Raw genomic sequence first — 11,431 nt, 5'->3', positions numbered from 1 at the left:
TCTCAGTTCCTAGACCTGAAGCACTTTTCAGGTAAGGAAGCCACAGATGGAAGAACCCATAGGTGGCTGGGTTACTAGGTCACAGGTCACTAGGAGGAAGAACCCTGCTATACATGTACAGACTTTGATGAAATGGCAAGTTCTTCCCCAAATAGATTTATGACTATATGCTGGCAAGGAAGAATATCCAGACATTTCCAGGTTTACTGGGCACAGAGCCTGAGTTGACAATGACACCTAGTAATCTTCCTGGCAGCTAGGCCTGAATAGAGCTGTGCAGCCCAAGGGGTGGACTGAGCCAGCAGTGGATATGCACCACTGAGATCTCTTGCTGTGGAACGTAATTGACTGGGGGGGTCCCTGCTACTGCTCTCTGAATCCATTGATACAGTCATGCCAAGGCTACATTTCCCATGGGTTGTTTCCATAAGAATAACAATAACTGAATGAAGAAGGTATACTAATAATGCAGGCCTATTCCTGTGAGGTAGGGGGCTCCTCCAATGGGCGACTTTGGTTTGAGTGTTCTTCATCAGCTGACCTTAAACTTTATCGGAATTGTGCTACAGCCTAAGCTTTCTGCTACTCAACCCGCCTTTCTTCCCTCTCTCCTTCTGTATTAGTCAGGGTTCTCCAGAGAAACAGGATCAATAAAACCTATGGCTCTATCAATCAATTAATAAGGATTTATAATCAACCTATAAGGATTTATCAATAAATAAACCCTTATTTATTATAAGGAATTGGCTTACACAATAATGGAGGCCGAGAAGGCCCCCAGTCTGCTGTCCAAAGGTCTGAGAACCAGGAGCACTGATGGTGTCAGTCCCAGTTCAAGGGCAGGAGAAGATGGGTGTCCCAGCGCCACAGTCAGGCAGAAAATTCAAGCTTCCTCCACCTATTTTATTTGGGTCCTTAGAAGACTGCATCAAGCCCATCCACACTGGGGACTGCAATCTGCTTTATTCAGTCCATCAATTCAAATGCGAATTTCCTCCAGAAAAAGCTTCATGAACACAACCAGAAATAATGTTCGATCATATATGGGGCATCCTGTGGCCCAGCGAAGTTGACATGCATAAAATTAACCATCACACCTCCATGGAGGCCAGAAATTTTATGTATTCTGAGGACTCTGTCTCTCTGGCTTCCTCTCTATTTCAACCCTCAGGCATTCTTTTTTTCCCCAAATAAATGTCTTGTAAATCTATTTTTTTTTACATGTGTTTTTTTTGGAGGACTGGAACTAATAAATTTGGACTTTGTTCTGCAGGTAGTTTAGTTACTTACAGATCAGCTTTATACTATTGAGGCTTGTTTTTAAGCTTTTTGTGTGGGTGAGGAGCAAGTGTAGTGTAGTTTTTAGTCAGGATAGTTTAGCCCTACGTATGTAACACACAACCTTTCTGGGATCTTTAGCGAATGCCTGGTTTTCAGTCAGGACTCTCCACTGTGGCTGGATGGAAATTAGATATTTCCCAATCTCATGCTAATTTTGAGAATTGTTAGGCTTAGTGTTCCGCAATGTACACAATGGGGTCTCTACATAGATTTCTGGATTTTTTTCTTTGTCTACCTTCCTCCTTGTTGATACTTTGTCCTGAAAATTCAAGCTATCTCAGTCTCAACTCCAATCTTCCTCTCCTCAACTCAGCAAGACTCTGATCTCCTGCGATGGGATCCAGAGTGCTCACCTCAGAAAGGCAGGGCGATCGGAGGTCTCACTTTGTTTCCCTGCCTCAGCGATCAAATTGTATAAACTTTTTCCCTGGCTTCTGGAAACATTGATAGCCAACCTTTCGGTAAAATTTCTAACATATGTACTTAGAGCTTTAATATGCTAAGTATTTAATATGCTAAGTATTTTCTTTAAAATTCATTTCAAAATATTTTTGCAATTTTGCCGTGATTTATTTTTTGGCTCATGGGTCATGAGGTGTATGTTCCTTAAATTAATGCATTTTGGAAATTTTTTGTTACCTTTATGTACTTGATTTCTGGTTTAATTCATACTCTATATGATTTCAATCTTTTGAAATTTCTTGAGACTTGATTTGTGATCCAGCCTAACATGCACCCCAGAACACGTGGTAAATGTTTTGGGGTATACTTTAAAAGAACATGTATTCTGATGTTTTTGAATGTAATATTTTATGTCTTATTCATATTTATAGTACCAATACACAGCACATAGTAGAAACAACATATATTGAGTTAAATAATTCAAAGGTTTTATCCGATTGGTGGCAATTCAAGACCAAATAAGAGAGGATGATGATGACATCACTATTTCTGTTAAGACAGGGCCTCATACAACATACAGGAATGTCCACTTGTCAAGTCATGCAGTTTCTCCCCTATTCTAACCAATGTTAATGCCAATACTTTGTGATGAAAATTATCCCAGTATTTTGCTTCCTATGTTTCCACCAGTTTTCCCTTCATTGATTGTTAAGATTTATATCACTAGAGCTATTTGACAGTAGGAAACAATTACCTTAGGAAAAGTTAGTGACATTGGTCTATAAAGGTCACAGAGACATAAGAAATGGTTATTTTTTCATTTTTCACCAAACAATTCACGATTGTTTCTAAGATTACAAAAGATTAGACGATAGCTAATATTTCTATGCAATGGTCAAATTTTTCAAGTAGAATCATTTTTAAATTTTCCAAGTTCCAATGTCACTTTCTCCTTGAACATGACTCAAGGTCAAAAGTTATAAATGTACACCTTCTAGTACATTTAACTTTCCAATTTAACCCTTCTGCCAACTTTATTCTGGACACTGAAGTTTTGATTATAAAGAAGGGAGGAAATAGATTTCGATGAGTCTAACAGTATATTACGTAGGCTTATAAGATGCTTCTTGGGTACAGTCTCACATCTTTTCAACCTCTGATTCCAGTCATAGCTCTGGTGAACAGTTAACGGGAAGATTTTACCCTGCTCTGTGCTGACACCATCTCACTTCGAGCATGCACCAAGACTCTAGCTTCCTGTCTTAAGACCTCTCTGATGCAGCAATGTGTGATGCTAAGGTACCAGCTGGACTGTCAGCTAGCTCTTTGCAGCCCAGAGGGTTGGGGTGGTGGAGGCAGTGGGTTAATGCCCCAAAGGAGCAGCCCTCAACACACAGGAGGTGGCTGCTGATGGAGAAATACTTCTCCTTTCTCCCTGAGGCAGACAGTTCTGAGATAAAGTTTAAGAAGAATCCTGAGAAAGTTCTGCATTATGTCGCCATTAATAGGGGTGGACCACTTGATAAGAGCAGTATCTGGTTGTGCTTGGACTTAGTTTCCCTTTTCCCCATGTTCACTCCCCTATCTCTCATTCCTGCTCCTGGGTGTTAGACTCATAAATAGAATGTGTCTACCTTTGTCTCATGCTCTGCTTTCAAGAATAACCTAGATTAAAACAGTGGGTAAGTGCGTTGTTGGCACATTACATAATGCAGGGATGTAATTTTCCTTGACTCTGTGCATCTACAAAGAAACACTTATTCAGATGGCAGCATAGTTGAGGATTTCCACCTTTTTCCTTTTTGAAAGCTCATGGTCCATCCTGAGCCTGACCACCTAAAGAAAAAAAAGTTGTCATAATTAGGTTATAATTAAACAGGCAAATTTCTTTGTGAGGATGGCTCTACACATTTTTTTTCCTGTCTGAGGGAGTCCTCAGCAATTTGGCTGGATATTTTCGTCTAATATGGAAAAGCCCTCAGTCTACTTAATCATGTAAAGCTTTTGTTGCTTTGGAAACAAGCATATTAAATTTCTTATTTTCCCTGGTAAAAAAGCTGGATGTTGGCTGGGTGTAGTGGCTCACACCTGTACTCCCAGCACTTTGGGAGGCTGTGGAGGGTGGATCACTTGAGTCCGGGAGTTCGAGACCAGCCTGGGCAACATGGTGAGACCCTGTCTCTATTAACAATATAAATTTTTTTTTCAAGAAGTAAAACAAACAAAAAAGCTGGATCTTTTAGTGGTATAATTCTTTTTGTTAAGAAATTCAAACATAAAAAACATAAATTACTGGAACACTATCAGGGCTTTCTTCATTCATGAAGGAATGCTCTGAAAGATACAGGGAGTTATTAGAAATAAATTGAGATTGCCCATATGCTAGCACGAAGTGAAAACGTTAACAATGATAATTTTTTACTCATTTGGTTCTGAAGACACTTCAGAGAACAAAATTGATTAAAATCCCTCTCTTATTGAACCTGTATTCCAGTGGAACAGAAAGTTAAGACAATAAACCAAGTAAATCATTACAGTACATTGAATTTAAAATAAGGGCTACAGCCAGGTATGATGGTGCATGCCTGTAATCCTAGCTACTCAGGAGGCTGAAGCAGGAGAATTACTTGAACCCGGGAGGGTGGAGGTTGCAGTGAGCTGAGATTGCTTCACTGCACTCCAGTCTGGGTGAGAGAGTGAGACTCCATCTAAAAAAAAAAAAAAAGGTGGGGGGGAGGGGCGACAGATGAAAATAAACAAGAGATGGTGTATGGCCTGAATTATATACCCCCAAAATTCATATGTTGAAGGCCTAACCCCTAGTACCTCATAAGGTAACTATATTTGTAGAAATGGTTTTTAAGGAGGCAATTAAGTTAAAATGAGGCCCTTTGGATGGGCCCTAATCCAATCTAAATGCTGTCTTTATAAGAGAAAATTTGGGCATGCAGAGAGACACCAGGGGCACTCACCCACAGAGGACAAACCATGAGAGGACACAGAAAGTGGACAATGGCTGGCCAAGGAGAGAGGCCACAGGAGAAATCAAACCTGCTGCCATCTTGATCTTGGACTTCTAGTCTCCAGAGCTAAGAAAATAATTTTCTGAGGGTTAAGCCACTGGGTCTGCGGTGCTCTGCCATGGCAGCCCCGCAAACTAATCCAGATGCTGAGAGAATGTACAAGTTTTTTGTTTGGTTTGTTTCATTGGTAGGTCTCACTGAGAAAAATGACATCAGAACAAAGACCTGTGGAAGAGTCAGTTATATAAATATTTGGGGGCAGGAGCATTCTGGAAGAGGAAAAAGCAATCCCCAAAGCCCTGAGCTGGAAGGAGGCCAGGGAGGTTTGATACATAGAGCATTAGAAGATGAGGTTAGAAAGGTTGGAACAGGGAGGCAGTGGCAGATCACAGGAGAGAAGGGTTCTCAGTGGATGCAGGGCCGTACTGTGCACCAATGGGATATTTTGAAAAATTGTGAGGAATTTTGGCATTACTATGATTGGGGTGGTGGTAATGTTAGTGAGCAGGCAACATTTATGTTAAAAGAATAGCCATGCTCAGGACCCTTCCACCCAGCAAAGTATTTTTTCTACAATCAATGTGACTTTTAAATGCCCTGCTGCTCATTCATGGAGATGTAACACTTTATAACCTTTTATGCTAACTTCTAAACTCCACTAATGGCAAAATAGGTTATGGGATCAACTCTTCATTAAACAAGTAAACATTCTGGATAAATATATTTGATCAAATTTGGGGAACCTTTGCTAATACTTTTTCAAGTATTTTTCTGCCTGATAGTTTCTCTCTTTGACTTCTGAAAGTCCAATTTCATGTAAGTTAGATGTCTTGACCTTATTTCATGGGTCACTGATGTTCTCTTTATTATAAACTTTTTTTTTCTCAGTGCACTTTAAATTTGGATGATTTCTATCGATCTATCTTTTTTTTTTTGACATGGAGTCTCACTCTGTAGCCCAGGTGGAGTGCAATGGTACAATCTCAGCTCACTGCAGCCTCCATCTCCCTAGTTCAAGCAATTTTCCAGCCTCAGCCTCCCGAGTAGATGGGATTACCACCACACTCAACTAATTTTTATATTTTTAGTAGAGACGGGGTTTCACCATGTTGGCCTGGCTGGTCTCAAACTTCTGACCTCTGACCTTAAATGATTCGTTCGCCTAGGCTTCCCAAAGTGCTGGGACTACAGGTGTGAGCCACTGTACCTGGCCCTCTATTGACCTATCTTTAAGCTTCCTGATTCTCCTTACTGTGCATCCAATCTACTGATAATCCCATCAAATAATTTCAGTTATTATATTTTTCAGTTCTAGGGGTTCCATTTTGTTCTTCTTCTATTAGTTGTATTTCTCTTGAAATTCCCTGTCTTCATTTATCATATCTACCCTTAGTAAGAATCTTTAATAATTTAAAATAGCCATAAATATATTTAAAATTCCTTTTCTACTGATTCCAACATCTGTAGGTCTATTTCTATTGATTTATGACAAAGGTGATGTTGCAGAGCAGTGGGGAAAGGACTTTCTTTTCCAAGAAAAACTTAGGTCAGTTGGATAGCTACATTAAAAAAAAAAACAAAAAAACTAGTCCTCACTTCACACCATATGCCAAAATTAATTTTAGGTAGTTAGCACGTCTAAGTGTTCCAAGAAAAAACTTAAGGTTCCAGATGGTAACATAAGAGAATGCCCTTGTCACCTTGGGGTAGACAATGATTTCTTACAGGTTAGTGAAAGCACTAACCATGAACAAAGAGTGATAAATTAGACCTCAATAAAAATAAAAGATTTACCTTTATCAAAATCTAAAAATGGAGAGTTAAAATGCAAGCATTTAATTAGGAAAAGGTGTTTGTTTGCAGCACTTATCTAGAATATACACATCAAGTAGAAGAAGATTAGCCAATAGAAAAGTGGGTGAATGCCTAAAAGGCACTTAACTAAAGAGGATATCCGAGTGGCCAATAATCACATGAAAGATGCTCTTTATCTTTAGTCATCCGAGAAATGTAAATTAAAACCACATAAACCCCAAATGTTGGAGAGGACGTGGAACAATGAGAACTCTCATCATACAATGCTGGCAGGTCTATAAATTTGAAAAACTGCTTGGCACTGTAATTATAGCTGGTTATGAGCATACCTTAGATATGTATCGCAATAGAAATGTGTATCTATGTGAACCGATTCACAGAATAACGTTCACGGAAGTATTATCTGTAATAGCTCCAAACCTGGAAAGAACTCGAATGTCCAGTATCAGCATAAGGGACCAGTCACAAAAGACCTCATATCATATGGTTCAATTTTTGTGAGATGTCCAGAATAGGCAAATCTATAGAGCAGAAAAATTAGTGGTTGCTTGGGGCTAGAAAGGATAGGGAAGTGGGGTTGCGGGAGTGATAGCTAAAGGGTATGAAGTTTCCAGGTGATGAAAATTTTCTAAAATTGACTGTGGTGATGGTTGCACATATCTGTGAATATGCTGAAAGCAATGAATTATACACATTGAATTGCACACTTTAAGTAGATGAACTGTATGGTGTGTGAATTATATCTCAATAAATCTGTAATTAAGAAAAAATAACAGTAGAAAGAATAAATTGTGTATACTCATATAACTGAATTTCATACAGCATAGAATAAAATTGTAAAAAAGACTTGTTACATGCAACGACACGGATGAATTCAAATATAATATAAAGGGAAATAAACCAAATACTATAAAATATTTACCAAGTAATTCATTTCATGTGAAATGTCAGAATAGACAAAACTAACAGGGGGATGAAGAATGCTACTATTAGTTAATTTCTTGAGCTGAGTTGTGGTTGCCCGGACATGTTTGTGTTAATCTTTGAAAGTTTACTGAACTGTATTTGTAATTTGTACACTTTTTTGTATGCTGTACTTCAACACAAGTTTTATTAAAAATATTTCTAAAAATCCAATTGTTCAGTAAGTTGTCCTATAATATGCATTAAAAAAGAATTAAAAAATACAGAAGCATTTCAAAAGTTATTTTTTGTGGGTTAGGGTTATGGAGAATTTCTTTTCTGCTCTATACGTCTCAGAATTTTCCAAATGACCATAGTAGACATATATTACATTTATCACTAGAAAAAAATACTATTAAAATACAATTGTCTGAGATAATCTTGTACTACTTTTACACTAAACTAATTTAGTTCAAATGTGGGGACTTCAGCTTTTGCTCCCAGATGAAAAGAGCTTGTCATTTTGGAGCAAAGGAGGGCGTGGCAGTTGGTCGGAGTGTTTCCTGGTGGCCTAGGAGACTGCCAGGAACTCACCACGGGCCACCGGCCTAGGGGGAGGAGCAGAGGTGCAGGTGCAGGGAGGGATTCAAGAGACTGTGAACTAAACCTGGGTGGGTCCCAGTCCTCACAAAACCTGGGTCCTAACTGCAAAACTATGGTCGGGCCTGGGAAGGGGCGGAGGACTCACTGGCGCTCTAGCCTCTGTGCTGGGTGAATTTGTGATTAGTCTCTAATCTTCACAGTCCTCATGATTCTATTTTTGTAAGGCCAGCAGCTAAGAGTGGTTTTTACATTTTCAAAACAACGACGAATACGCTACAGAGACAGTTCCAGGCCCAAATTCTAGAGTATTTGCTTTCTGGCTCCTTACAGAAAAAGTGGGTAAACTTCTTGATTAGAGACTCTAGGCAGAAGAATTCTAAGGTATTTAAAATTTTTACCTGGGAATGCGCTTGCTGGTGAGGCGGAGCCGGCGTGAAGCGAGTGTGCCCAGCGGCACTGGTACCACGCGATGCTGGATTGCCTAGGCTGGTCAGACGGAGCAAATCGGAATCCACGGAAGAAAATTCACCTCTTAAGGATCCAGTCTGGAAAGGGATGGCCGGGCTCTTCCTGGGCAGGGGTGCCCAAATGGATGAGGATGCTCTCTGCAGCCCTCGGCGGATCGCAAAGGAGCAGGGCTCCGGTCTTCTATCTGGGAAAACATGGTTGTCACTCGTGAAGAAGCCAACGGAGCCCCTGCGGAGTTTTCTTTCCTTTTCTCTGCTGCAGGCAGAAGAAGCGCACTGCGCGGTTCGCCGGGCTGTCTGCAACTTTGGGAGCTGCGCCGCGTGGGTGCGGCCAGCCGACCGGCGCGTGCGCAGTGAGTTCTCAGCGCCTCCCGCCGCGCAGGCTCGGCGTTGGCCTCCGCGGCCCGTGCGAGTGCGCCCTTCTCGGGTCCCCTAGGTCGCGGGACAGCCGGGGCGGAAGGGCTTGTTCATTATTTTGAGAGTTTGTTGTGAACGTCATAACCCTTCGTCCTTAAATATTGCCGATACTTGACCTACGCAAGAGACAATGTCATGTGATTCAGCCTAATATCTCAGTATGTATCCCCTAAGAATAAGGGATTGTTCTACATCAGGGTTTCTCAACCCCGCGCTATTGACATTTTGGGCAGGATGAGTTTTTGCTGTCTGTACCCGTAAGGTGGGGGTGACGGGGTGGGGTGGGGGTGTCCTGTGCTAAACAATCACTATTTAGCAACATCCCTGGCCTCTACCCATTGGATGCCAGTAGCAACCCCCTCCCCCAGTTGTGACAGCCAACGATGCCTCCAGACACTGCTAAACCCAAACGGTGTGGTTGGGGGGGTTGAGGGGGGCAGGGGTGGTGGTGAGGGTTGGGGGAAAAAGGAGAGGTGCAAAATTGCCTCAATTGAGGACCACAGGATCACAATGCACATCATCATACTTAGGAAATGTAACATTGTTATATTACAATAATCTATATTTCATATTTGAATTTCCTCAATTGTCCCAAAATGTCCTTCTTTACCCTATAGTTTGTAAAATGTAAATCCGAGATTTAACAAGAATCACATAGTGCATCAATAAGAACCACATATTGCAGTTGTCAAGTCTCTTTCGCTTCCTTCAATATAGAGCAGTTCCCTAGCCTCTTTTGTTTGTTTCTCCTGGTATTGACATTTTTGAAAAGTCTAGCCCAGTGGTCTTCCAGAATATCCTTCAATTTGGAGATGTCAGATTGGTTCCTCGTTATAAGATTCACGAGTAATAGATATGTACACACAAACATATATGCAGGAATTCTACCTAGGTGATGTATCCAATTTTATCTATTTTCAAATGACTTTTTAGCTGTCATAACATTTAATTTAAAAAGCACCTCCCTGACCAGCGATTTGAAATATGTTTATCACATACGTAAATTTCCACATTGTAATTGGGTCTAAGATATATTTTCTTTTTTCCCCGCATTGATCTTATTGTCTACTTATGGGCTAATATACTGTTTTTATTAGAGACTATATTTCAGTATCTGGTAGGGCTAGACTGTATCATTGCTGTTTTCTTAAGTGTTTTTTTTAATGCTGGGTTATTTTTTCATGTTAACTATAGAATATAGCCCCATAAAAGTACTTTCAAAAAAAAAAACCTTCTGCATACCTTTTCAGTTTATGATGTTGCATTTTCCTTTTGAAAAGCAAGGTTTATTTTTTCTCTTGCTCAAGTTTCAGCTTTGTGTCTTTCAAGGAAGCATCATAAAGGTTTTTCACTTGTTAAGTTTATTCTTAGAGTATTTCTCTTCTTTGTTGGTATCGTAAGGGGGATTATCTCTTCCACTTTTCCTTATAACGGCTAGATTCTTACATAAATGAAGGTACTGATTTCTATGTCTAATTTTGTATCTTGCTACCATATTGAATCTCCTGTTGCTTCTAGGAGTTTCATGTTGATTGTATCTGTATCTCTTTTTACACTTTTATATAATTGCAGTGATTATCCATTTTGAAGTTCAAATTGCCCGTCTTTGGCCATTTTTGGCTCCTTTGTTTATTTGACACAAGCTCGAATGTCTTGAGAGCTTACTTGCTTTCTGACACTGTAAGAGTTCCAGTCTCATATTGTACATTTACTGCCTCAGACCTAGAATCAGCCATTTCTCAAAGGTGTCCTTGTTGCTTCCAGTGAAAAAGGTATTTGGATGCTACAATCTGCACTGAAAGATGTTCATGGTTAAATGGCTTATCATTTCCCAGACTCTTCAACACAAGATCTAGGGGAGATGTAGTTTTTCAAAGAAAGATGAAAATAAATAATAAATTTATGTTGGTAATCCAATTCTAATAGAAGGTTATAGAGTTTTTACTTATTTGATTTTATATTGCATCTTCTTTCCCCTGTGCTGAAAATCATGGCTCCTAAATGATATTAACAGAATTATTTACTTTTCTGCATAATATATATAATAGTTTCCAAAATCTACCAGTATTACAACTATTAGTAAAAATGTTAGATGTAGTTAAATACAATTAGGCTTATTTATCTCATGTTGTTTTAAAATCTAGGTTGCTTGCTGGGTGCAGTGGCTCATGCCTGTAATCCCAGCACTTTGGGAGGCTGAGGCAGGTGGATCACTCAAGGTCAGGAGTTCAAGAGCAGACTGGCCAATTGCGCCACTGCACTGCAGCCTGGGTGACAGAGGGAGACTCCTTCAAAAAAAAAAGAAAAATCTAGGTTGCTCAATTAAAAAGAAAATTAAATCCAAAATCCAAAATGGAAAAGAACCTTAAATATATCTAACGTTTTCTTTTTGAGTGGAATATCTAATTCATAATTTCATTATTTATTTAAATTATCAGTTTTGTTCTGAACACTCTTTAG

The 11,431-nt window shown here is 39.7% G+C and overlaps 1 long non-coding RNA gene and 1 pseudogene across 2 annotated transcripts in view; one reads left to right on the top strand and one right to left on the bottom strand.

The window, feature by feature from the left end:
* Positions 1–8,616, bottom strand: part of LOC134809463 (uncharacterized) — an 88,104-nt gene extending 79,488 nt beyond the window's left edge. For both annotated transcript variants that reach the window (XR_010155289.1, XR_010155288.1), the window contains exon 1: positions 8,486–8,616. This is a non-coding gene — a long non-coding RNA (uncharacterized LOC134809463). The remainder of the gene's footprint in view (positions 1–8,485) is intronic.
* A 423-nt stretch (positions 8,617–9,039) lies between these two features.
* Positions 9,040–11,431, top strand: part of LOC460978 (tyrosine-protein phosphatase non-receptor type 11-like) — a 145,816-nt pseudogene continuing 143,424 nt past the window's right edge.

Source organism: Pan troglodytes, chromosome 2 (assembly GCF_028858775.2).
Source record: "Pan troglodytes isolate AG18354 chromosome 2, NHGRI_mPanTro3-v2.0_pri, whole genome shotgun sequence".
Taxonomy (NCBI): Eukaryota; Metazoa; Chordata; class Mammalia; order Primates; family Hominidae; genus Pan; species Pan troglodytes.
Note: the sequence above shows the minus strand (reverse complement) of the source record. Positions and strands in the feature narration are given on the sequence as shown.